Source organism: Oryctolagus cuniculus, chromosome 12, assembly GCF_964237555.1.
Source record: "Oryctolagus cuniculus chromosome 12, mOryCun1.1, whole genome shotgun sequence".
In the NCBI taxonomy this organism is placed as follows: domain Eukaryota; kingdom Metazoa; phylum Chordata; class Mammalia; order Lagomorpha; family Leporidae; genus Oryctolagus; species Oryctolagus cuniculus.
Genome location: NC_091443.1, coordinates 16,190,740 through 16,217,109, shown reverse-complemented (window position 1 = coordinate 16,217,109; position 26,370 = coordinate 16,190,740). Strand labels below are relative to the sequence as shown.

The following is a 26,370-nucleotide window of genomic DNA, read 5'->3' as shown; positions in this document are numbered from 1 at the left end:
AAATTGGGAAGGAAGAACTCAAACTATCCCTCTTTGCAGATGACATGATTCTTTATTTAGGGGACCCAAAGAACTCTACTAAGAGACTATTGGAACTCATAGAAGAGTTTGGCAAAGTAGCAGGGTATAAAATCAATGCACAAAAATCAACAGCCTTTGTATACACAGACAATGCCATGGCTGAGGAAGAACTTCTAAGATCAATCCCATTCACAATAGCTACAAAAACAATCAAATACCTTGGAATAAACTTAACCAAAGACGTTAAAGATCTCTACGATGAAAATTACAAAACCTTAAAGAAAGAAATAGAAGAGGATACCAAGAAATGGAAAAATCTTCCATGCTCATGGATTGGAAGAATCAATATCATCAAAATGTCCATTCTCCCAAAAGCAATTTATAGATTCAATGCAATACCAATCAAGATACCGAAGACCTTCTTCTCAGATCTGGAAAAAATAGTGCTGAAATTTATATGGAGGCACAAGAGACCTCGAATAGCTAAAGCAATCTTGTACAACAAAAACAAAGCCGGAGGCATCACAATACCAGATTTCAGGACATACTACAGGGTAGTTGTAATTAAAACAGCATGGTACTGGTACAGAAACAGATGGATAGACCAATGGAACAGAATTGAAACACCAGAAATCAACCCAAACATCTACAGCCAACTTATATTTGATCAAGGATCTAAAACTAATTCCTGGAGCAAGGACAGTCTATTCAATAAATGGTGCTGGGAAAATTGGATTTCCACGTGCAGAATCATGAAGCAAGACCCCTACCTTACACCTTACACAAAAATCCACTCAACATGGATTAAAGACCTAAATCTACGACCTGACACCATCAAGTTACTAGAGAACATTGGAGAAACCCTTCAAGATATTGGCACAGGCAAAGAATTTCTGGAAAAGACCCAGGAGGCACAGGCCGTCAAAGCCAAAATCAACTATTGGGATTGCATCAAATTGAGAAGTTTCTGTACTGCAAAAGAAACAGTCAGGAGAGTGAAGAGACAACCGACAGAATGGGAAAAAATATTTGCAAACTATGCAACAGATAAAGGGTTAATAACCAGAATCTACAAAGAGATCAAGAAACTCCACAAAAACAAAACCAACAACCCACTTAAGAGATGGGCCAAGGACCTCAATAGACATTTTTCAAAAGAGGAAATCCAAATGGCCAACAGGCACATGAAAAAATGTTCAAGGTCATTAGCAATCAGGGAAATGCAAATCAAAACCACAATGAGGTTTCACCTCACCCCGGTTAGAATGGCTCACATGCAGAAATCTACCAACAACAGATGCTGGCGAGGATGTGGGGAAAAAGGGACACTAACCCACTGTTGGTGGGAATGCAAGCTGGTCAAGCCACTATGGAAGTCAGTCTGGAGATTCCTCAGAAACCTGAAGATAACCCTACCGTTCGACCCAGCCATCCCACTCCTTGGAATTTACCCAAAGGAATTTAAATTGGCAAACAAAAAAGAGGTCTGCACCCTAATGTTTATTGCAGCTCAATTCACAATAGCTAAGACCTGGAACCAACCTAAATGCCCATCAACGATAGACTGGATAAAGAAATTATGGGATATGTACTCTTTAGAATACTATACCGCAGTAAGAAACAACGAAATCCAGTCATTTGCAACAAAATGGAGGAATCTGGAACACATCATGCTGAGTGAAATAAGCCAGTCCCAAAGGGACAAATACCATATGTTCTCCCTGATCGGTGACGACTGACTGAACACCAAGAGGGAAACCTGTTGGAGTGAGGTGGACACTATGGGAAATGGTGGCTTGATCAGCATAGCCCTGACTGTTAATGAACAACTTAATACATTATCCCTCTTAGTAGTTTTTTTTATCTGTTCTACTTAATATGACTGGTTTAGATCTGTAATTGATGCACAGTTATTCTTAAGTGTTGAAAATTAACTGAAATGTGATCCCTGTTGAACATGGTGGTGGGAATGGGAGAGGGAAGAGATGTATAATTTGGGACATGCTCAGGCTGACTTGCCCCAAGTGGTGGAGTTGGAAGCATACCAGGGGATTCCAATTCAATCCCATCGAGGTGGCATGTACCAATGCCATCTCACTGTTCCAGGTGATCAGTTTCAGTTCACAGTTGGTCATGGTGAAGGGACTGGGAGTCAAAGGGAACACATAAACAAGTCTAGTACCTGCTAACGCTAACCGATGGAGTAAATAAAGGGGAGAGTGATCCAACATGGGAAGTGAGATACTCAGCAGACTCATAGAATGGCAGATGTCCTAAATAGCACTCTGGCCTCAGAATCAGCCCTAAAGGCATTCGGAGCTGGCTGAAAAGCCCATGAGAGTATTTCAGGCATGGAAAGCCAAGACACTCTGGCAAAAGATCTCTGCGAGTGAGATCCCAGTGGAAAGAACAGGTCATCAAAGAAGGAGGTACCTTTCTCTGAAGGGAGGAGAGAACCTCCACTTTGACTATGACCTTGTCTAAACAACATAAGAGTCGGAGAACTCAGAGGGCTTCCATAGCCTTGGAAACTCATGACTGGAGCATAGGGAGATTACTGATGCCATAGACAGGAGTGTCAATTGGTAAAGTCAACAACAGGAGTCACTGTGCACTTACTCCTCATGTAGGATCTCTATCCTTAATGTGCTGTACATTGAGATTTAATGCTATAACGAGTACTCAAACAATATATTTCACTTTGTGTTTCTATGGGGGTGCAAACTGTTGAAATCCTTACTTAATGCATACTAAACTGATCCTCTGTAAAAAAAAAAAAAAAGAAAGAAAAAAAAAAGAAATTATCAATTCCCAACTTGACTCTCACTGGGATTAAACATGACAATAGGTCTGCTCTGATTTCATCATCATTTAAAAAATCATCTATTATTTTTCACTTTATGTTTCTGTGTGGGAGCAAACTGTTGAAATCCATACTTAATGTATACTAAGCTGATCTTCTGTATATTAAGATAATCGAAAATGAATCATGATGTGAATGGAAGGGGAGAGGGAGTGGGAAAGGGGAGGGTTGTGGGTGGGAGGGACGGTATGGGGGGGAAGCCATTGTAATCCATAAGTCGTACTTTGGAAAATTATATGCATTAAATAAAAGTTAAAAAAAAATTTTACATAAAATAAAAAAAAAAAGATTTGTAAATTTTTAAATATTTTTTCTAAATTTATCATGTACTCCATATGTATAGATTTAGGATCATCATGATACTTCCCATCTATACTCCCTCCCATATGTGCAACCCTAGAAAAGAAAAAGAAAGTTCCCATGTTGTTGAAGATAATACAACCTAATCAGGCAAGGGCACTGCCCCATCTTCAATCATGAAAATAAGAAATATATAAAATGTGTATCCTCCTCATTATTCAGATGGGAGTTCTGTTAGATTATGGTGGTGGGGAAAGGACCCCAGTTTTCACCTCTCTAAAACTACTGAACTAGATCCTAAAAAGAAACTGTTCATTTAAGATGTGAAGTGAAGACCTAAAAAAGAATCACTAAGACTCACTTGCATCCTCCCTTTCAAAAAAGCATTCTTCGGAATAGGAGAGGGAGCTGGGAGTTGGGAGGGTTGCAGGAGGGAGGGAAATTATGGGGGGGAAAAGCCATTGTAATCCATAAGCTGTACTTTGGAAATTTATGTTTGCTAAATAAACGTTTTAAAAAAAAAAGCATTCTTTCCACCAAGTCATATGGAGATAGCTCTTATTAAAGACACCCAGCAGAGTGCACATTTAGCCTCACAGTAGGAAACCTGATTCAATACTAGGCTCCAGCTCCAGGCTTCAGCTTCCTGTTAATGCAGACCTTGGAAGTCAGCAGTGATGACTCCAGTAATTGGGCTCCCAACTAACCATGTGGGAGACCTAGATTGGGTTCCTTGCTCCTGCTGTCAGCCCCCAAGGCCCAATCCTAGTTATTGTAGGCATTTCAACACATGATTCAACACACGGGCTCACTTATGTTTTCTATAGGTAGATAGATAGATAGATAGATAGTTAAACTAGAAGAATCATTAACTAGAAGATCCCACTATCTCCAACTTTTGCCCTCCAAAGAAAAATTGGATGATAATTAATGATAATTATCTTTATAGCCTGAAGTGTTCTATTCCCCTCTCTTGGTCCACATGAACTTGTACAAATATAGAATTTTTACCACTCTTTCTACTCTAATATGGGAAATTGGGAAAGGAAAGAATTTGAGAAAGAATGTTGGCTGTATGGTTGGTCTCAACAATTAATTATATTTGCTACATCTTCATGGAATAGAAAGGCAAGATGATCTCCTTGTTCAGGAATTGGTTGGAAGAAGAAAAAGAAATAATAAAGAACAGTGTTAACTGGTAGACTAGATAAAAGAAATAGTAGAAGTAAGACCGAGTGATTCATAGCTAACCTTTACCCCTGGTGTTCTAACATCTTACAGACAGGTGCTGAGGTGCAAACGTCTACTTTTCTATCATTGTGTTTAGCATTTGTCAATCCCCATTATGAGTTCCTACTCCACCTGCCTTCCAAGTTCCAAAGTATCTCCTATTGCTGGAAAATAAAGCTCCTGCTCCTGATGTCTCCATTGGAAATGAAGCTTTATTTTTATTCCTCATTTCATGAAAATATGGAGAGGAAGAAAGGATGAGTAGGGAGGGCTTTTTCCTCTGTCTTCCCTGTGGAAAGGGCTTGCTGACAACTTAGTCCCAAGAAGGCCGAGGAACTTTTCTGATCTTAACCTTTATTACCAATGGCAAGATTCTGAGGGGCTGGAATGTCAAGAGAATGGGACCATGAAAGAAAAGAAAGGATTCCTTCTTTGCATCTTGGGTGGGCATACTATCAAATTAGGGGCACAACAGGAGGCCCTGGAAAGCTGACTCCTGACAACAAGAAATAGACACAAGAAAACTCTGCAGAAAGTGGATGGAAGAACTCTCGGTCTCTACCTCTTTCTCTAACTCTGTCTTTCAAATAAATAAAAATAAAATCTTTTTTTTTTTAAAAAAAAGGCCTGTATAGAATTAAAAAGATTAAACAATAATAATCACTTCATTAGTCTTTAAAAATAAATGACTTTTTTTTCTTGAAATATGAAATCCTACTATTTTAGTAACTGGAATAAGAAAGTCCTCAGTTTTTGACAAAAAGTACCAAGAACACAAAATAGGGAAAGGACAATTTCATCAAGAAAGTTCTTGGAAAAACTGAATATCCCCATGGAAAATAATTAAATTAGACCCTTACCTCACAACATACACAAAAATAAACTGAAAGTGGATTAAAGACTTAAAAGAAGACTGTAACAATAAAACCACTAGAAGAAAATACAAGGGGAAAGTTCTGTGACATGGGTCTTGGCAATGATTTTTTTTTAATATGACCCAAAAGCACAGACAAAAGAGACAAATTGGTTACATCAAACTAAAAAGGAAACAATTAACTGAATAAAGAGAAAATTTAATGAAAGGGAGAAAATATTTGCAAATCAGTCATCTAATAAGGGATTAATATGTTAAATAAACAAGGACCTCAACTCAGTAGCAAGAAAACACATGACATGATTTAAACATCTACCTAAAATGTGATCAGACATTTCTCCAAAGAAAACATACAAATGGCCAATGAGTATATGAAAAAACGTTCAACATCACTAATCATCAAGGAAATGCAAACTATCACTTCAAGAAGACATCATCCTAGATCCTCGAGAATGGCTATTTTCAAAAACAGAAAAGACAAACACTAGAGAGAGAAAAGCACTGGAGAAGACGTGGGGGAAAAGGAACTCTTGTACAGTGTTGCTGTTTGGGATTATTATATTAACCTTGCACAGGGCTGTATATTCCAGGATTATGGTCCAAATCTATTCTTGCAGTTTTTAGAGAGCTTTGAAACCCTCAAAGCCAACTGGGAAAATGCCAAAGAGCCCAAAACCTGTCCCCTTGATGGCAGCAGATCTGATCCCAGCCTGTCTCAGCCCCTTAGCACTGGGTCTGTCAGCCACTGTCCCTGTGAGATGAGGTTTATAAGCAGTCCTGGTAAGATTGAGGAGTTGCCCTGTGGTAAAACATGAGATACTTCACAGAGCCTAACTCATGGCAAATAATCAATGATATTACTTATAACAGGATTCAAAAGAGTGAGAAGAGATCATTAATACATTTCAAAAACGATAAAAATGGAATACAACTTTCCATTTGAAAAGATTTCATGCCATCCCCCAACACCTACAGGGATGGTCTGAAAGAGGACACTGACATGTGAGAGCAGGCAGCAGGTGATCTGTGGCTTGGTTGTTTTGTACAGGAGTAAACTTGGAGCCACATGAGGTGTGAAAATCCCAGCAGCTCTGATATGATTGTGGCTGTAATCTGGGTTCTGCAAAACCAGCACATGGCAAGGGTTCTACATGCAAAAAAGTTTATTAGAGAATCTTCTGAAAGAACAGACTATTCCATCCTTTGTGTCCAGAGCTAAGGACTCTTGATTTCACAGACTTCTATGAAGGAAGTCAGCCCATGGGGGAAGAGGCAGAAGGAGGAGTCTGCAGCTCCCACCCTCACTACCCATATCTTCCCAGAGGAGAAGCATGTTGATAGAAACCTGTTCCCCAGCAGGGTCAGCAATGAAGCCTCGCAGGAGACAGGAGCTCTTGGGCAGCCCTAGTTGCAGGAAGGAGCACATGCAGGCCAGGCCTTTCACAGTGGCTTGTCCAGAACAAACCACCAAAGGCCAGAGCAGAGGGTCAGAGCCCACACTGGTGTATGGATGTACCGGGTGCAGAAAGGACCAGGGCTGCACTTCCCATCTCTGTCTCAGAGAGCACCCAGTCAGCTCACCTGTCACTCAAGAGTAATAGATCCTGGATATGTTTCCTACTCCTGGGCTATGTACCTGCCCTTTTAGTCTATTCCCACAGAGCACTGCTATGATCTGAATGTATATTCCCCTCCCTCTCAGTTCCTCTGTTGAAATTCTAACCTCCAAGGGGATGGTTTTAGGAAGTGGGGCCTTTAGGAGGTGATTAAGTTATAAGAATAGAGCCTTCAGGAAAGGAATTAGTGTTTTTATAAATGAGGCCCCAGAGAGCTGCTTTGCCCCTTTTTCCATGCAAAGTGAAAGTGAACAAAACGCTGTCAGTGAGCCAGGAGAGGCAAATCTGCGGCTGCCTTGCTCTTGGACTTCTCAGATTCCACAACCATGAAAAATAAATTCCCGTTGTTTACAAGCTGCTCAGTTTACGGTATTCTGTGGTGCTAGCCTGAATGGACTAAGAGCAGCAACCGCAGAGGAGATCCATAAATCAAAAACGAGGCAATGTAAATCCCCCATTAAAACAATACAGAAGCTTCTGCAGAACATTCAAGTCCCCACCCATGCAATGTGCTCCGTTAGATGGTGCCTGTCCTGTCCTCGCACCACGCTCTCTGCCAGTCCAGGTGCAGGTCTGGGAGGTGCTAAGCAACCTCCTCACCTTTGCTCTCCCTTTCAACTCTGCATGCAAAGCCCTCAGGCATCACAGCCTCTAGGAGAGTCCCTTCCCAACCCCAGGCCTGACTCTGTCACTTTCAAAAAACTCTCTCTGGTTCTTCCCTCTCAGCCTGTATCTCCACCTGACACCGTCACACCTGCTAGTGTGCTGAGACCCCCAAAAGCCAGGGTATTGCATCCCCACCTATGAATTGCAGGGCAAGTCTCTGTAGCTGGGAAAAGAATACAAGAACTACAGGAAAACAAGTTCTCCGCAGAAACCTGGAGATTCTTCAAGCAAGGTGGTTTTAAGCTGTAATTGAGAAAATTAATTTCAAGCATGAGACTAGGTCATTTCTTCCACCGGTGGGGGGGGGGGAGTTAATTGGAGAGTGACACAACCTCTGTGAATGACTATTTAGAACAGGAAACTTAAAATATCACCAGCCAGTTATTAATTCCTCTCCCCAAAGTGAAACTGAGCTACCATAAAAGCTGAAAATAAAATAACCAAACTTCAGCTCACGGCAGAATGAGAATTACTCCTTCTCATTTCGTTATATTGCAGAAGTCAGCCCCTCCAGCACAGCAGTAGATCAAGTCCTGAGCCCCTGGCCTGTCGGTGAGATCAGAAAGACGGTTTCTGCCTTTTTCACATGAGCTGTGCGACGTGGTATTGGAAGGTGAGGCAGGCAACTGAACACACTTACCCTCCAGTGGTCACTCTCCTCAGGGTGCTACATGCTTCCCAGAGGAGGGTCAGGCTAAAGGGAAATTCCTACCTTTAAAAATTTATTTCATAATTGACAGCAAAAGGAATCAATGAACACAAGGACAGGAACCCCTTGGGCAAGTTCCACTCCCTGGGGATTTTTCCAGTGGTTGTCAGATTCTCAAAGGTTGCAACAGACAAATCAGCCATCTGGGTGTGAGCTCAGGAAGGAAAGAGCAGAAACCTTCCATCCAAGGACAGGGGAACACAGGACAGGAAAGGGCTCCTCCGAGCACCCCCAGCTGCTCATACACAGGTCAATCGTGTCTCTAAATGTAAAACCGCCCATTTAGAAAAGACAGGATCTTTGTTGTGTGCTGCCTTCCCAGTCCCTTCTGCTTGGGGAGTCCTTTCCTGGTGGACAGACACAAGCTCAGGGAATGGGTTCCAGAGCCCTAAGACCAGAAGAAGGAGACCCCAGGGTTGTTCGTTTCTGCAGTAGGCCTGCCACAGACAGCCTTTGGGATGTGTTTACATGTGTGAGATGAAGCCCCAAGGAAATGACCTGATCATGGGACCTCAGAGACATCTGAGTGCCCAAGATCATGTTGGGGCCAAGGCTCTTTTTCAGTAAAAACAAAAGTTAAAAAAAGAAAAGGCTCTCAAGTACACTGTCACAGTCCCTGAAGACATACGGTCAGATTAAGGCAAAGCCAGCATTGAAGACAGACTATCACTATTTAAAATTTCAAACCACCAAGCAGTGGGCTGTGCTGTTACTCATAACAAAATCCTTCAGACACAGATTCTTCCAAGCCTAAATTTCTTTATCCATGAAATGATGAGGCTGGATTATCTCTAAAATCTCTTCTAGATTAATATTCTCTCTGCTCTGCCTGGTGTCAGACCTACAGGTGGGCAGGAATCCTCTCTCATGGGCTCAAATTTCTCATGCACAAGAATTGACCCCATGAGGACCTGCCAAAATCTTCAATCCCTAGGGTGAAGGCAGTTGTATAAATTCCTCAAAGCACCAACAGGTCTGCTTAGGAAACACAGGATGCTGTGTCCTCCAGCAAGGACTGGGACAGAGCCAGTAAAGTCTGACCAACCTGGGCTATCTCATCTCCTCGGGGTTGGGCACCAGACACTTCTCAGGCACAGCACCTGCACAATCACCTGTACAGCACAGCCCCGTTGGAGACAGTGAGACAGAGATGACACGGCATGGTCACCTATGTGAGGACAAGGGCTAAGGAGGATGCAAGGGAGCCAGTCCTGGGATGGTGAGTCTTACTCCATTCACATGGCCTGGAGTGCCAAACCCCAATCAACAGGCAGTGTGAAGACACCTGCTGAGGACACCCTGGGCAGTGTTGCACCTCTTCCCATAGGAAGAGGTCTTTTTCTGTTTCTGTTCTTGCCTTGCCACTCTTCATTCACATACAGGTATTAAACAACAGGAGATTTATAGTTCTGGTGCCCAAGGTGACAGTCAGAGAGGGTCACACTCCTTTAGTCTCCTCTTCATTCATCAGAGTGAATGGGGGACAGGAAGAGAGAGACCAGAGAGGATCTGTGGAGACCAGGCCAGCGCCGTGGCCATTCGCTATAACCACTGATTGATTTAACCAATAACAGAGACATGGGCACTAGAGAAGATGAAGGAGACAGCAAGCCTTGTTGTAACAAATAATTCTCCCTTCAGTGAGCATCTTTTCCAAGGATGCTCATTTGCACTGGTTTTGCATGCATCATTTCAGCCCTTGGAGCACTGGCAGGGTGCCATCCTCCCAGCTCACCACGGGCTTTTACTGAGCAGCCTCGAAGAGGAAGCCCCATCTGTTGGTTACAAGAGCTGGACCGGAGGCCTGCAGAGTCAGTGTGGGACGAGGAAGAGGGCAGCTGGGACAGAGCAAAGAAAAGCCTCCAGCTAACTCTGCCTCCACTTGGTTTTTCATCTGAACCCTGGTGTCCTACGAGGTCATCCTGGACTCTTATCACAACCCAGACACACTCCCCATCCGCAGCTGACATCACAATCTATTTGTGAACTAGAGAGAAGGGATACAGAGACACTTTCTTAGAAGGAAACAAATAAAAACCTCAATTCACTTGGAAGATCTTATATTACACAGTATTTAATACTTCATAAGGATTTCTTTAAAAGGCACTGTCACTTATCTTTAGGTTTCTAGTCAACTTAGATCCTTGAAGAGTAGCACTTTTCAAATCAAATGATCAATGAAAGAAAAGAAAATACAAACACATACAAGGGAGATTTCACTCTCAAGTATATAGAATATACTTGAGAATATATAGAATCTCCAAGTTGCCCTTGTTCTCTGCTTTGCAGACGGGAAGGGAGTAGAGACTGAAGGAGTGTGCCCCTCACTGTCTGCTACCTTGGAAATGAGGAACATTAAGATCCTACGTCTTTTGTTTAATATCTGCAGGTGACTGAAGGGTGAGAAGACAAGAACTGAAATGGAAAAAAGCAGAGTGGATGGCAAGGGATGCAGTAATAACTGAGCAGGCCTTCTCAGCAGCAATCCTGATACCACAGCACAGAGTCAAGACCTGGGGAAGATATCATCTCTTGGGAACCTTAGGACAACAGACAAAGGAGAGCCATGATGAGAAAGTTTGCCTTTAAAAAAATGATTTATGTATTTGAAAGGCAGAGTTACAGAGATACAGAAGCAGAGAGAGAGAAAGGTCTTCCATCCTCTGGTTCACTCCCCAGATGGCTGCAAAGGCCGGAGCTGCGCCAATCTGAGCCAGGAGCCAGGAGCTTCTTTCAGGTCCCTCCCACACAAGTACAGGGGCCCCAAGGACTTGAGCCATTTTCTACTGCTTTCCCAGGCCACAGCAGAGAGCTGGATCGGAAGTGGAGCAGCTGGGACTTGAACCAGCACACACATGGGATGCTGGCACTGTGGATTGGGGCTTTAACCCACTGCGTCACAGCGGAAAGTTTGCCTTTCCAAGAGCTACCAGAGCACACTGAAGACAGACTATGCCAGAGGGCAGGCTTGACTTGTTTGTTCACTTTAGACCTATTCAGAGCAACTCACTTCTCATCATCAGAAAGGCAGTGGCATGCTCTCTGCTTCCTACAAGCATGGATTTCACTGCTGAGTCCACTAGTCTGCAAAATACAGCTGAAGCCGAGCTTCAGCCTGGGCCTCCCGAAGGCAGACAGACAGAAAGGAAAACAATGCAAAAAGAAACACTGAAACCATTGAACTGGGTACCTGAGGCACCTGCCAAGTGGAACAGCCACCTCCACTTCTCATTGTTCCACAATGCCTCTGCTTTTGCACTCTTCCCACCTTGGATCTCCATTGACTAAGAAAACAGCAATACTAGAGAAGTGCCACAAAACATGCAACTATGTAATGCTTGAAATCAGCTAGTGTGAACTGAGGAAGAGGATTTTTTAAGTTTATTTACTTTTTCACTAAATGAAAGCCGCTTTCAGTGACCAGCACCAGGGTACGGAACAGTATGGGTCTGGAAGTAATCAGAGCTTATGCTACAAAGTAGCCAAGGGTGGTTTTCAGGAAAGAAGCAGACTGGTACACCTCAACAAGGTGAGAATGAGGGAGTGTGCTAAGTTCACTAAGCAGAGTCTGTGTCCAGTAGCACAGGCACCACAGTATTTCAAACTCCCAAGTAACTAGAGAAAGTGAGGAAGGCTAGGCGGGTGTGGAAAGGAGGGAAAGAGAAGAGAGAAGGACTCGAAACAGGAGGGAAAGATTGGCCTACTGACGTTCCTCCCCACTCCCAGCCCCAGGTGGCCTGTGCCGGCTTGTCCCCCATCCCCATGAACTCAGGCATCTTGTGGAAGCCACCTCAAACTGAGGGACAGATCTGAGGCTCCTGGCCCCTTCATGTCCCCCAAAATTCAACCTGCTCAGCCTCCATGAATTATTGAAATGTAATGATTGTAACACACCTAACCAAGTTATGAAGAAACGTCTTTGTGGACGGCTTGTTAAAGGAGCATAGTGGATTTCCCTCTGCTGCCCTCCTCCCAAGTGTATGGTCAAAGGTTTACAGCTTGGGCTGATTTTGATTAGGCAATACCCTTTCGAGTCACATCCTTTCATTAATCTATTTCCTCACTTGCTCCATGGACATGATTGGGCTCACACTGTCAGACTCTTTAAGGGACTTGGGACACAGCAGTCTTCCCTTAATTAAACAGGGGACAAAATAAACAAGAAAAGCCACAGCGTGATCAGTGGTAACGCTCAGAATCCATGCACAGCAGTTCTAAGAGGGGGCGGCTGGTTGCCCATCTCACAGGGACACTGAGCTCTCTAAGAAGGGACTTTATTTGGATGTGCTCTCATTTGAAATTCAGGAGTTCTGCAGGATGCTTTCCTGTTCTCTTCTCTCACTGTGGGGAATGAGGCAAATACTAGTTACATTACACCATCCGCAAAAAACAAATGCATGGTACCTTTGCAGGTCTGAACAACTTTTTGTCGTTTACTGCCCACTACAAACCAGACACTGAGGTATCTTCATTTTCTGTTAAGAGCATTTGCTCAGAGTGTCAAGCCTCGCTCCACATCCAATTCACACTAACGGGCACTCAAAGACTACACTTTGCTTCTTTATAGACAACCCCTGACAGGAACAGAGTTTTCACAGAAAGGCTGATTTGGCAGAAGGAGCTAAAGTGGATGGCAGATAGCTGAATTCCCTATGATGAGGTACCTGGCTAGCTCTGCTTGCTGCTCTCTGAGGGGCTAGGCTAAGGGGTGGGCAGGAGCCAGTGAGCTGGATCCCAGCTCCATGGTGGGGTTTGCAGAGACATCTTGGAGCTTCCGCCTTGATGAGAGTGAGGTGCCGATGACTTGGTCGAGTTCCCCAGTCCTGTTCCTGACTACTTGGGTAAGGAGCCCCAAGGAGCACAGCTGTAACTCTGAGAGCCCTGGAAGTGGTGGGTGTGTCCACAAGCCAGGATGTTCAGCTTCAAGCATTTCTCGCATTTCTCCCCTCAAATTCGTTACTTGAAGACTGTTACCACTATCACTGTAACAGTCCATGTGCTATGGTCTGGGTATTATGTTGGATGTCATAGGCCCATGTGTTAAAGGTTTGATTCCAAAGTCTTATTTTAATGATGTTAAGAGGGTGGGAACTCAACCCAGTTACGGAGTTTGAAAGTAGGGCCATAGGGAGGAGACTGCATTGGCTTTGGCACATCAGGTTGAATCCTGGTGATCAATTCTTGGTGACTTTCTGAGAGACCACATAGATACAGACATTCATGCCCCCTCTTGCCACGTGATGCTGTGCACTGCCCTGGACTCTGCCAGCAAGAACAATATCACCAGAGGCCATACCAGCAGGGCTACTGATCTTGGACTGTGAGCCTCCAAAACTGTGACTCAAAACAACTATCTTTTTGCTCCGTAAGTAGCTTGTCTCAGGTACCCGTTTGCAATAACAAGAAGCTGACTAGTACATAATACCACAGGAGTCCTGTGTCTTCAATATTCTTTTCATATCTGTGTCTAATTAAATTATGTGACCCCTCCCCACAGAAAAACAGTAAATCTGACTTGCTTTTCACAGAACCTAAACCTGTCCATCAGTCCTCAAGGTCACAGACAACTCACAGATGACTCCTAATTTAAATGATGCCTTCCTTCAGAACCATAATACATGGACACTTAGACTCTATGGCCTCTCCTTAAAAACTACAGGAAGCCGGCGCCGCGGCTCAATAGGCTAATCCTCCACCTAGCGGCACCAGCACACCGGGTTCTAGTCCCGGACGGGGCGCCGGATTCTGTCCTGGTTGCCCCTCTTCCAGGCCAGCTCTCTGCTGTGGCCCGGGAGTGCAGTGGAGGATGGCCCAAGAGCTTGGGCCCTGCACCCCATGGGAGACCAGGAGAAGCACCTGGCTCCTGCCTTCGGATAGGCACGGTGCACCGGCTGCAGCGCGCCAGCCGTGGCGGCCATTGGAGGGTAAACCAATGGCAAAAGGAAGACCTTTCTCTCTGTCTCTCTCTCTCTCACTCTCCACTCTGCCTGCCAAAAAAAAAAAAAAATTCAAAACAAAACAAAACAAAACTACAGGAGCCCCTTCCCTTTCTTGTTGTTGGTTATGTTTTATTTTCTGCCTTCTCACTCAAAATTCTTCCAGTTTTACATTCTTCCTGGGATCCTCAAATTCTTTATAGGTCACTGACTTGATTACTTTAACCTATTCTTAATGCCAAGTATGTGGCAAGTACCATATGCCAGAACTGTATTTGGGCAATATAGCTCAACTATACAAATTGAGACAGTATTTATTTTGTACCAACATTGAATAGATATTGAGAAATACTCATATTTTCTTTCTGATATGTGTACGAGATTTTCTGAAATTATCCTATAGTTCTTTGCCTTGCCTTTTTTATACAGTGGAATAGGTAATAATCTAATCATCACACTTTTTGTTATTATTGTTATTTTAACTATCTCACCATGTAGTGACAGTGCTGATGGGAGGTTTAGGGCTGGTCTCTTGAGTGAAAACTTATTTAAAAACAAACAAGGATCAGAGAATCCATTGACATGGGTTGTCAGGGAAGGCCTTATTGAGGCACCTGTTCCTTGAAGGACAAGACATATATTTGAAATAGCATGTGAAGCAGCACCTTTGTATGAAAGAAACTATGTGAAACAGGTCACTTGTCTGGAGAACCACAACAACAATGACCAAACTTTGTAAAATAGGAGAAAAGAACTGCTTTTCCAAATATTTGAAGCAGTTCTACAAAGTTAATGGGAGGAAAAATAAGTAGAAATGCATATGAATGGCAGAGGAGTCACTCCTGCCTTTATGTTGTCTGTGTGTCATACTGTTATTGATCATCTGTTTATGTGCAGCCTTGTAACAGTTTGGGTGGTGGTGATGGTGGTAGTGGTGGTTGTGGTAGTGGTGGTGGTGATAGTGGTTGTGGTGGTGGTGGTGGTGGCGGTAGTGGCAGTGGTGGTAGTGTGGTAGTGGTGGTGGTAGTAGTGGATGTGGTAGTGGTGGTGGTAGTGGTAGTGGTGGTAGTGGTGGTGGTAGTGGATGTGGTAGTGGTGGTGGTGGTGGTAGTGGTGGCAGTGGTGGTGGTAGTGGTGGTGGTGTGGTGGTGGTAGTGGTGGTGGTAGTAGTGGTGATATTGGTGGTGGTGGCAGTGGTAGTGGTGGTGATGGTGGTAGTGGTGGTGGTGGCAGTGGTAGTGGTGGTGATGGTGGCAGTGGTAGTGGTGGTGATGGTGGTGGTGGTGGTGGTGGTGGTGATAGTGGTGGTAGTAGTGGTAGTGGTGGTGGTGGTAATGGTGGTGTGGTGGTGGTAGTGGTGGTAGCGGTGGTGGTGGTGTGGTGTGGTGTGGTAGTGGTAGTGGTGGTGGAGGTAGTGGTGGTGGTGGTGGTGTGGTAGTGGTGGTGGTAGTGGTAGTGGTAGTAGTAGTGGTGGTGGTAGTGGTGGTATTGATGGTTGTGGCAGTGGTAGTGGTGGTGGTGGTGGTGGTAGTGGTGGTGGTGGTGGTAGTGGTGGTGGTGGCAGTGGTGGTGGTAGTGGATGTGGTGGTGGTTGTGGATGTGGTGGTGGTGGTGGTGGCAGTGGTGGTGGTGGTATGATAGTGGTGGTAGTGGTGGTTGTGGTAGTGGTGGTAGTGGTGGTAGTGGTAGTGATGGTAGTGCTGGTGATAGTGCTGGTGATAGTGCTGGTGGTGGTAGTGGTGGTAGTGGTGGTGGTGGTGGTAGTGGATGTGGTAGTGGTGGTGGTGGTGGTGGTGGTAGTGGTGGTTGTGGTGGTGATATTGGTGGTGGTGGCAGTGGTAGTGGTGGTGGTGGTAATGGTGGTATGGTGGTGGTAGTGGTGGTAGCGGTGGTGGTGATGTGGTGTGGTAGTGGTAGTGGTGGTGGTGGTATTGGTGGTGGTGGTAGTGGCGGTGGTGGTGGTGTGGTAGTGGTAGTGGTAGTAGTAGTGGTGGTGGTAGTGGTGGTATTGATGGTTGTGGCAGTGGTAGTGGTGGTGGTGGTGGTGGTAGTGGTGGTAGTGGATGTAGTGGTGGTGGTGGTATTGGTGGTGGTGGTAGTGTTGGTGGTGGTGGTAGTGGATGTGGTGGTGGTGGTGGTGGCAGTGGTGGTAGTGGTGGTAGTGGTAGTGATGGTAGTGGTGGTGATAGTGCTGGTGGTGGTAGTGGTGGTGGTGGTAGTGGTGGTGGTAGTGGTGGTGGTGGTAGTGGCAGTGGTGGTGGTGGTGGTAGTTATGGTGGTGGTGGTGATGGTGCTGGTGGTGGTAGTTTTTCATCTCCTGAAGGGCACCGCTGTTCTCTTTCTTGTCAGGGTTAGGGTGGTATTTTAAGAAGACCTGTTAGAATAAGGATTAAAGTCAGAGGTTTCTGCATATGGAAATGTTACAGAGGATAGTGTGGCTGAATCCATGCCAAGTTAAGCACTAATAGATAGATCATTGTCCTTGCAGAGTCAGAACACAATCAAAGGTGGTAGCCCAAGAGGGGCTCAGCACAGCTGAGGAGAGTTGATGGGTATGGTGGGAGCAGGAGGATAAAAGATTAGATGAGGGAAGCGGAAGGGCTCCAGAACTCACAAGGAGAAGAGTGGTACATATAAGATAATTTAAAAACAGTGGTGTATATTTTGTACACAAAATGTAATCACCAAGCAAGAGAAACATTTGTAAATCACAATTCTATTTAATACATTCTCATATTCAGGTCACATTTCTTTTTCTTTCTTTCTTTTTTTTTTTTTTTGCAACAGTGCTGCTTTTTAATATTTATAAAACCAGAAGAAAATTTCTTTCATGGCAGGTCTTTGCAAATCACTACTTAATAATCAGATCATGATAACCACAATATTTATCTAATTAGGTCTGTGATCACTTTAATTCAAGGCAACTAATGTTAGATTAGAATTCCTAGTGTTAGACACCAGAGTAATGCCTCAAGTAAACATTTGTCCAAATTTATTATTAAACTCAATTTTAAAGATTGGAAAAAGATAAAGAAAGCCTTTTTAGGTAGGGTGAAGAGTATGGAAAAGAAAGAGAGGCAGAGAAAGAGAGAGAGAGAAATCTTCCATCTGCTTGTTCACTCCCTAAATGACAATAGCTCAGGCTGGGCCAATTTGAAGCCAAGAACCAGGAACTCCATGCGTATCTCTCACATGGGTGGAAGGGGTCCAAGTACTTGATCATCTGTTGCTTTGCTAGGTGCATTAGCAGGAAACTGGATTGGAAATGCAGCAGCCAGGACTTGAACTGCCTCTCTCATAGAGGATGCTGGCATGGCAAGCACTGGTTTAACCCACTGCACCACAATATTAGTCCTAAGATATATTTTTAAAAAGACAATCTTGTTTTTTAAATGTTTATTTATTTGAGAGGCAGAGTGACAAAAAGATGGTCCCTAGTAGCCCTAATAGCCTGCAACAGCCAAAGCTGGGCCAGGCTGAAGCCAGGAGGCAGCAACTCCATCCAGTTCTCCCATGTGGGTGGCAGAAACTCAAATACTTGGGCCATCATCCACTGCCTTTCAGGATCAGAAGTGGAGTTGTCAGGACTCCAATTGGCACTCTGATATGGGAAGTGGTCATCCTAAATGTCGCTGGCTTGATGTGTTACACCATGATGCTTGTTGCCAACCAAATAAAGATTTTTAATGAAGCTTTGACAAAAACATTAAGAATAATATCTGAATTCAAATCCAGAGAAAGTGTTACTAGGGGAAAATAAAGTCTGAGCTGATGTTCTGAAAATGCCCATAATAAGGGGTTGGAGACCATTGTGTAAGATCTATGAAATCTGGAAACATTGGGAAAACACTGGGAAACCTCAGCTGATATATGTGGACCTGCTGAGCCAGATAGCCCACGGGTTGCCCAGTGAGCAACCTGACTTGCATACTGCTTCTGTCTGGCTCAGTCTACAGTGACAGTCCTTCAGCTCCACCACAGAGTACTCTCCAGTGTGTTAGAGTTGTCCTTAAAGTGCTTGAATTAGAGGAAGCACTTGCACATTTACTCTTCTGACTGGAGGGAAGTATATCACCTGGATGGTTGTTAGGGGATTTCAGGGGACTAAGTTAGGTCTTTGGCTGTTGACAGGTGTTGTCACTGAGTGCTTCCAATTCATGTTTTCACTACAGTGGCCAGCTCACTCAAAGCCTCTTGTTAGTGCACCTATGTACTCATTCTGGACAAAGACCCCTGTCCCACAACGGGCTGTCTCAGAGCCATCCAGCAAGGTATTAATGAGGGCCTTACACACATTCTTAAAAGAAAGTACTAGTGTTTCACAGATCTAGGTAGGAGCAGAAATTTCTGCCCATTAAGGAACCAGGAAGCTGGCCTTCTGCACAAAATGCAATCTCAGATGTACAGATGGCTTCCAGACCTCTCATTCTGCACAAGTAGTTGTAACAACTCTGATTCCCCTGAGTCTCAAGCTACAGCAGTCTTGCATCTTTATCCACATGAGCTGGGGTTCATACTTAATATCCTGAACTCTGGATAGTCAAATGTCAATCACCTCTTTCAAATTCTTGCGGGCATTTTGTCCCACAGGGGCATGAGGTCCCCTTCTATATGTTATTGCAAAGTGCATGATTTGCCTATTCATAAAAATAGAGAGCAGTATACATACCTGACTCCGTTGGGCTATAACCAGCACAATGTTCATCCCAGACAGCCAGTTACTGCTGGACACCTTGGCCTACCTACCCTACACAAAACCGCTCAAGTTTAACTTACTACCCTACCTTGTCTGCCCAGGTTGCACCAAAGCAGTGGTGTATGGGTTCCCCGGAATTCCCCAGCCATTTCCATATGGGGGAAGACCAAGCCAGAACTGGTATACAATCTGGTGGATGGGGGCAAGTACTTTCCTTAAAGGAAAAACTCTAAAGAATTTTGCATGGTGTTAATGGCTTCTATACTTGTATCAAATGGTATTTAACCTTTAGATAAGAACAATTACTCTGTAGTAGATATTTCTTTATGATTGCACATTGATTTCCACTTGGAAATGGAACACTACATAGCAAGAAAATTATTCATACAAAGATTACCTGATTCATAAATATTCTTCTATTAGAATTCATTTTCTCTATATAAAGAGAATATTATATTATCTTGGAGTTAGAGTCTTCTAAATATATTTCAAATTTATTTATTTATTTTGAATAAAAAAATGGATAAAGAGAATGCATCCAAACTGCCTGAGGTTTCTGGATGGATATCTACTGCATAATTTGGCAGACTTTTGAAGACAGCTTTTAGGAAAATCTAATTTTTAGCAAAGTGATTCTCAATAATTTTAACAACGCATTAATATATTTGCTCAAAAATAATCAATACCATCATTGAGAGTTAATTAAGCACAAGACATTCTGTTTTTATCAATGTTATTTCATTTCATCCACATTGCCCTATGAAGACCTTCGCTTCATGAAAAATATATTGCTGCAAAAAGTCAGTCTGTTTTATGAACTATTTCACATGTACTTTCTGCCTGGTACATGCTACCTGGCCAAAATCACATGTCAAGGCTCAGATCGTGCCTCACCTCCCATGGTGGCCTCTCCTTTTCACTCCCACCACAGAAGAGGAAGACAGCTCATCTTGGTGGGGCTTTCTTCAGTTATTAGAGTGATGCATCTCCCTGTATGGCACCCAACAGGACTGAGGAGGGGAGTCCTGCTTTATCATTCGGTACATATCACCCAGGGAGTATACATAAAAAGAAGAATCTCCCATAGATTTTTTTTTTAAATTTTTTTGACAGGCAGAGTGGACAGTGAGAGAGAGAGACAGAGAGAAAGGTCTTCCTTTTGCCATTGGTTCACCCTCCAATGGCCGCCGCGCTGTTCCGATGGCAGGAGCCAGGTGCTTCTCCTGGTCTCCCATGGGGTGCAGGGCCCAAGGACTTGGACCATCCTCCACTGCACTCCCGGGCCATAGCAGAGAGCTGGCCTGGAAGAGGGACAACCGGGACAGAATCCGGCGCCACGACCAGGACTAGAACCCAGTGTGCCAGCACCGCAAGGCGGAGGATTAGCCTAGTGAGCTGCGGCGCCGGCCCTCCCATAGATTTTTAAGCAAACACACACACACATACACAAACACACACACACATTTACTCACTGTTCCTGATATTTTTAAAAACGGAAAAATAGGGGGTCCAGCACTGTGGTGCAGTGGATTAAAGCCCTGGCCCACAGGGCCACCATCTCATATAGGAGCCGGTTGGAGTCCTGGCTTTTCCACTTTTGATGCATCTCTCTGCTTTCTCGGCCTGGTAAAGCAGTAGAAAATGGCCAAAGTCCTGGGGCTCCTGCACCCATGTGGGAGGCCCAGAAGAAGCTCCTGGCTCCTGGCTTTGGATCAGCTCAGCTCTGGCCATTGCAATCATTTAAGGAGTAAGCCAGCAGATGGAAGATCTTTGTCTCTGTCTTTGGCTCAACCTTTCTCTGTAACTTTGTCTTTCAAATGACATCACAGTTTAAAAATATAGTAGCTAGTCAAGATACATATTGCAAGTTAAGTAAGCATCAAATGGAGTGAACATGACTTCCAATATAGGTAGAAGATAATGGTACCTGACAGTGGATACCATGTTCTCTATTAGCTAAGATAAATGTCCTGGATCCCAGTAGTTTTCCCAGGAACTGCTTGCAATTCACCAGCCCCAAAAGGCAGCATTGTCCTCATCTTCCTTGCATTCATTCTCTTTTGGCTTCTGCCCATCCTTGTGCACCCTTTGTTGTGGTGCTAAATTTACAATTTGTATTAAATCCATTAATACATTTGCTTCCAGGAGAAAACTATAGCTCATAGAACACCTTCCTTTCTGTTTCATTTTCCAAACCCTGATAAACAGCTTGGCCCCCTGATGCACAAATAATGATGGTATTTTTTCAAATTGGCCTCTTAAATGTCTTTATATCCACATGCTCTTCATCTCCAAGCAAGTTAAGGAGTGATGCTACCTATTCCCTCTCAATTTCTCCTCAGTGATCAGAAATTAGTCCTTGCACAACACTCCATAATATGCCAAATACTTTTCTTTTCAGTTTCCCTAACCCTCATCTATTAATTTCTGATTAAACAAATCCAAAATAAATAAACAATCAGAAACAATAAATAAGCCTTAAATGTGAGATTGAGAAAAGTTCTATTTACTGATAAAACTTTAATTTGGGGTCCTTTCTCCTATAGAATTTTCTACCATGATGTTTAAGAATATATCCTTCAAATATCATTATTACTAATTAATAGCTGTATTAAAAAGCTGGTATTAAAGAGTAAACATAAAAATGGACAATGGCCAGATCAAGTATACAAACAGAATTCTGAGCCACAAACTTTGCTGCAATGAGAGCAGGGAACCAAACTATAAACTCTGCAACAATTGGCACGAGGTATTCTCACAACTTGGTCAGTAACTTCCAGATTCCTTAGTTTTACCTCTGCTTTCATCTTAAAACAAGAGAAAGGCACATATGAGCCCCTGATCAATACTATAGAATGCTCAGCTGCTAGTTAGCTGTCTCTATGTCCCCATGAAAATGACTTCCAATCAGAGGATCCTTGATGCTTCCTTTTTGTCCCTTTACCTACACACTTAAAATAGGTAGGTAGGTAGGTAGGTAGGTAGATAGATAGATAGATAGAGCGAGCAAGCTTGAGATCTTCCATGCACTGGTTAACTCCTCAAATAGCTACAACAGTTAGTTCTACACGATGGCAAAGTCAGAAGTCATCCAGGCCTCCCATATGGGTGGCAAGGGTCCAACAGTTGGGTCATCTTTTGCTGCTTTCCCAGGCATATTAGCAAGAATCTGGATTGGAAGCAAAGCAGTCAGAACTCATATCGTCACTTTGATATGGGATGCCCGTATCAGAAATGACACCTTAACTTGCTATCTCATGATGCTGGGCCTCCAGCCTTTAAAGTCTCTGACAAATGCAACTCACGGTGTCTGGCCTCTTGATTATAGTAAGTTAAAAAATTGCATTTGCTTTTTTCTTTTGAGTGTTATTTATTTTCACATTTTCAAAGATGGCAGCATTAAGCTGTCTTCTTTCTTGTACTTGAACTGAAAACATGCACCTTGCTCCTTATCAAGTGTTGATTCATCTAGTAATTATAATAAGAGAGTTGTAATTACTAATATTCCTTATCACTAAATACAGAAAATGGGAAGTTGATGTGATTGGCTATTGAAGCCTGTCATCCCAGGCAGAGTTGAAAATGTGATGGCTCATAATAATTTATGGTGACTCTCACAGTCCTACTTCTCCTTGGATTCATGCAGCTGCAACATCTCTAATTTCTTAATGGATGTTGAGAAGAAACAGGAATTTAGACACAAATAAACTGTTTTAAGTGCTTCAATTTATTCATTGATTCTTTCAATTAATATTTACAACCTAACCAATATTTGTGTGCCAAGCTCTCTGAGAGACATGTAATATTGCTCATTTTTAATTATTGAGGAATAATCTGATAGTTACCCAACAGCAAATTACTCCAAATTAAATATTTTTTTACCCAGGCATTTTTGTGTTGAAACTCCAGACTCCTTAGCAAATGCTTGCCCCAAATGCACTGCTGTTAATCCTGTTCAGCCAAATCAAGATCGAATACTCACTAACTCTTAGTTTCAACTGAATAGAGAGAAATTTAAGCATTGGTTCATAAATACATTGGATTCTTAGAAGATCTTGGTCCTTATTGGGAATTATTAGCAATAAATTGAATCCTTTTATAGCACATGAGATGTTGGACTCAATTTTTTTAACCAAAGTAATATGAGAAAATTTTAATTTCTATGTAAATTAGCACTCACTCAAGTCAGACCTGAGTTGTCCTTAGTTAGCCAATAATTTGGTAAGATACAGCCTGTCTTAATTGCAAATACCTAAAGATTTTAAAAATGATGATGCTAACCCCAAAGCAATCAAGCAAATGTCACAGTATGGTGGAGACATCTGCTTGCTTCCCATTAACCTCTTCCTTTTACTTCCTTGCAAGAGAACCCCTGAAAACACGTTCAGCCAAAGGAACAGAATTTTCAAGCCACCTTCTCAATTTGGTGGAGCCACAAGTGTGAGTGTTAGCTAAAAAGATTTCATGCTGTGTGTTGAGCGTCTGTGATTCATTCTCACACCCTTCCTCATTCCTCCTGCCTCACAAGCTGGTGCAGCAGTTAGTCCAGGCAAGCTCTGCGACCTGTGACTGAAAGCAGCACTCAAGACAGAGCCGAGCTAGGAAGGAGGAGCCTGGCTCCTGCACTATTTCATGGAGTTGTCATGTTAGTTCTTAACTATCTTCAGACTCCCTCTGGATGGTTAAGTCACTAATACTTGGTCTGTGTTGCTATTCCTCAAATTCCATTCTTAAATAGAGTCGCTACTAGTAATACTGAATCTAGTTCTGGCTCTTCTCAAAAGTAGACTTTTTCTGAGGAAAAAATAAAAAGGAAAAATACAAAATCTCTTGTCATTCATTTAAGGAGAAGAGGTACACCAAGGCAAGAAATCTGGCTTGCATGGCTTAATCAACTTGGACTACTAACCAGGTAATACAATAGTGACTAATATGTATCAAGAAACAAACAGTGCATGAAAGAGAACATTTCAATGGAAAGTGAGATGTGTGGATGCAGTATCCAAACATGCTTAACTGTAACATGTTCCTGTCACCAAATATCTAGTTTGCACATTAAATCAGAGAATGTGATGAAGATCATAGAGTGCTATCTGCCACAGAAGGACATATGACATTCACAGTCACCTTATTGCTGTAAATCAGTTTCTACTTTACACAATATTTCTGGAAAAGTGTCAGCAAATATCAAACTTGATCAATTAAGGTGGTGGGAAGACAGGAGAAAACAAAAGAGACAATGCTGGCACTCTCATTCTGTAGCAGAGACTGAGGTTTCCAACTCACACTGACATAAAGCTCTCATGATAAATGACCCATTGTGAATTCAGGTATTGTAGAATACATGTAAAATTCTTGATGGGAAAGACTTTCAAAAACACAATTCATATTCACCTCTTCAAGAAAAGTTAATCCAATTCCTTAGCGTGTGTTAAATCCGTCATTTTCACATTGGTTCCTGCCGATGCTTGGAATATGTAGAGTTACCTAAGGTATTGCCTGGGAGAGGGCTTGACGAAGGGATGTGAACTTGATGGAGATGAGAGGGTTTAGTTTTGACCCCAGTTCAGTAAAAACAAATGGTTTTATCACAATTCCATGTAAAATTTTACCTGATAAAAAATTTCAGGACCTAAAATAAATGAATAAATAGTAAATACCACTATGCTGGAAAAAGGGTTATATAAAAATATTAACTAACCATGTTCAGTGCAGCATTGGAACCAACATTTTACAAATCATTATCACAATAATAAAAATATAAATAAATGAAGTCTTCATGAAAGTCACTCACCAGATCCATTCTTGGATAACAAAATTTTTAAATATCAGCCTCTATTTAAAAATAAATATGTAGTACCTAAGCTTAGATTCATATTAATGCATTTAAATAGATGTGTTAATGCTCTTTGCTGATACAATTCAGTCACAATTCCCTTTTTAAAAAAATATTAAGGATAGTGTCAAGAATATTAGATAAGATTTATTTAGATAACACAAAATAAAAAATTTAATTTTTCCAGTGCATGTTTTAAGAAACAGTATGAGATTGTTTGTAAACATATTAGCTAATTGTGAGATAAGTTCCCCAAATCATATAATTCATCACAAAAAGAAATGATCACTTGCAGAATTCATTCACTACCCTTCCTAGTCAAGGAGCCATGGATCCTGCCTTCTGTATCTCATCTTCCCAGCCTCTGGCACTGGGAACCTGCATCTTCATCAGGAGCTATGAGCAGGTAGGTGTGTGCAGTGGCACTGCTCTTTGGTCAAAGGGCTCAGCCTGAGGCTTTCATTGTCTTGCTGGCCATAATATGAACTGTGACTAATTCACCTTTTTTTTAAAAAAAATTGTAGGCTGATCTTATGCATAATAAAATGTAGAGGGCTTAGAAAGAAAGTCAACATGACAATTGACAATTCAATATTAGAGCAAGTGGGAGACCCCAGCGGGTTTGTGTGGGTTGCCATTCTTAAGTTTAAATTTTAGGAAAATTATTAAGTAATTGATAGTACTAATTCACTAGTCATTTTCATAAGGTTCCAAGGCATCAGTGTTAAATGGCTGAATTCAACATTGACTGCATAACCAACCATTATTGGTATTATAATAACGACATGATAATTTATCACAATACAATTAGCTGTAAGTCCAAGCATATAAATTAGTACTACTTTATAATGTTAAAAGATCTTAGATAACTGCTGTGGAAGCTTGAAGAAATGAACATGGTTACATAAGAGCAATTATGAATGACTGTCCACTATCATTTGCTTTCTAAGATAACTGAGAAACCTATTTTCTGAAAACCCCTAGAAATCATTATATTCAAATAGATAGAGTAATTTTTCATCCCTTAGACCCAAGTGCATATCTATTAATAAGTTAGGTAAAACTTTTAGGAATAAGACACATGATTTCTGAACAATTTCATGATCCTTGAATATTAGAGAAAGAAGTATTTAAAATTATTCTACCAAATTCAGGCATATTTTTGTGATTAGAAATATGCAAAGCAGGGCACCAATTGGCAAAATAGATAAAATGCCACTTGGGACACTCACATCTCAAATCATGGGTTTCAGTTCTGGCTCCACTTCTGCTTCCAGCTTCCTGCTAATGGACACCACTTGGGAGGCAGCAGGTAATGTCACAAGTGGATGGTCCCTGCCACTCATATGAGAGATCTTGAATGAACTCCAAGCCCCTGGCTTTGGCATGTCCCAGCCCCAGCGGCTGCAGGCATTTGGGGAGTGAACTAGTGAATCAGAGACCTCTTTGTCTTTGTCTGTCTCTGTCTCTCTTCATTTTAAATAAATTAATAAATAGTTTTAAATAATAAATAATTAATAAATAAATTTTAAATAAATAAAATTAAAATCTGGGAATATTTAGGTGTACAAAGCCAGCCATTGCAAAGGTCATACTAAACTTTATACTATTACTACTAAGATT

The 26,370-nt window shown here is 42.4% G+C and overlaps 1 protein-coding gene and 1 pseudogene across 1 annotated transcript in view; both read right to left on the bottom strand.

Annotated features, from left to right (window-relative positions):
* The window catches only part of GABRG3 (gamma-aminobutyric acid type A receptor subunit gamma3), a 666,707-nt gene that overhangs the window by 355,117 nt on the left and 285,220 nt on the right, over positions 1 to 26,370 (bottom strand). The gene's annotated exons all lie outside the window — the stretch shown is intronic.
* Positions 17,053 to 24,584, bottom strand: LOC127483748 (protein C1orf43 pseudogene; annotated as a pseudogene).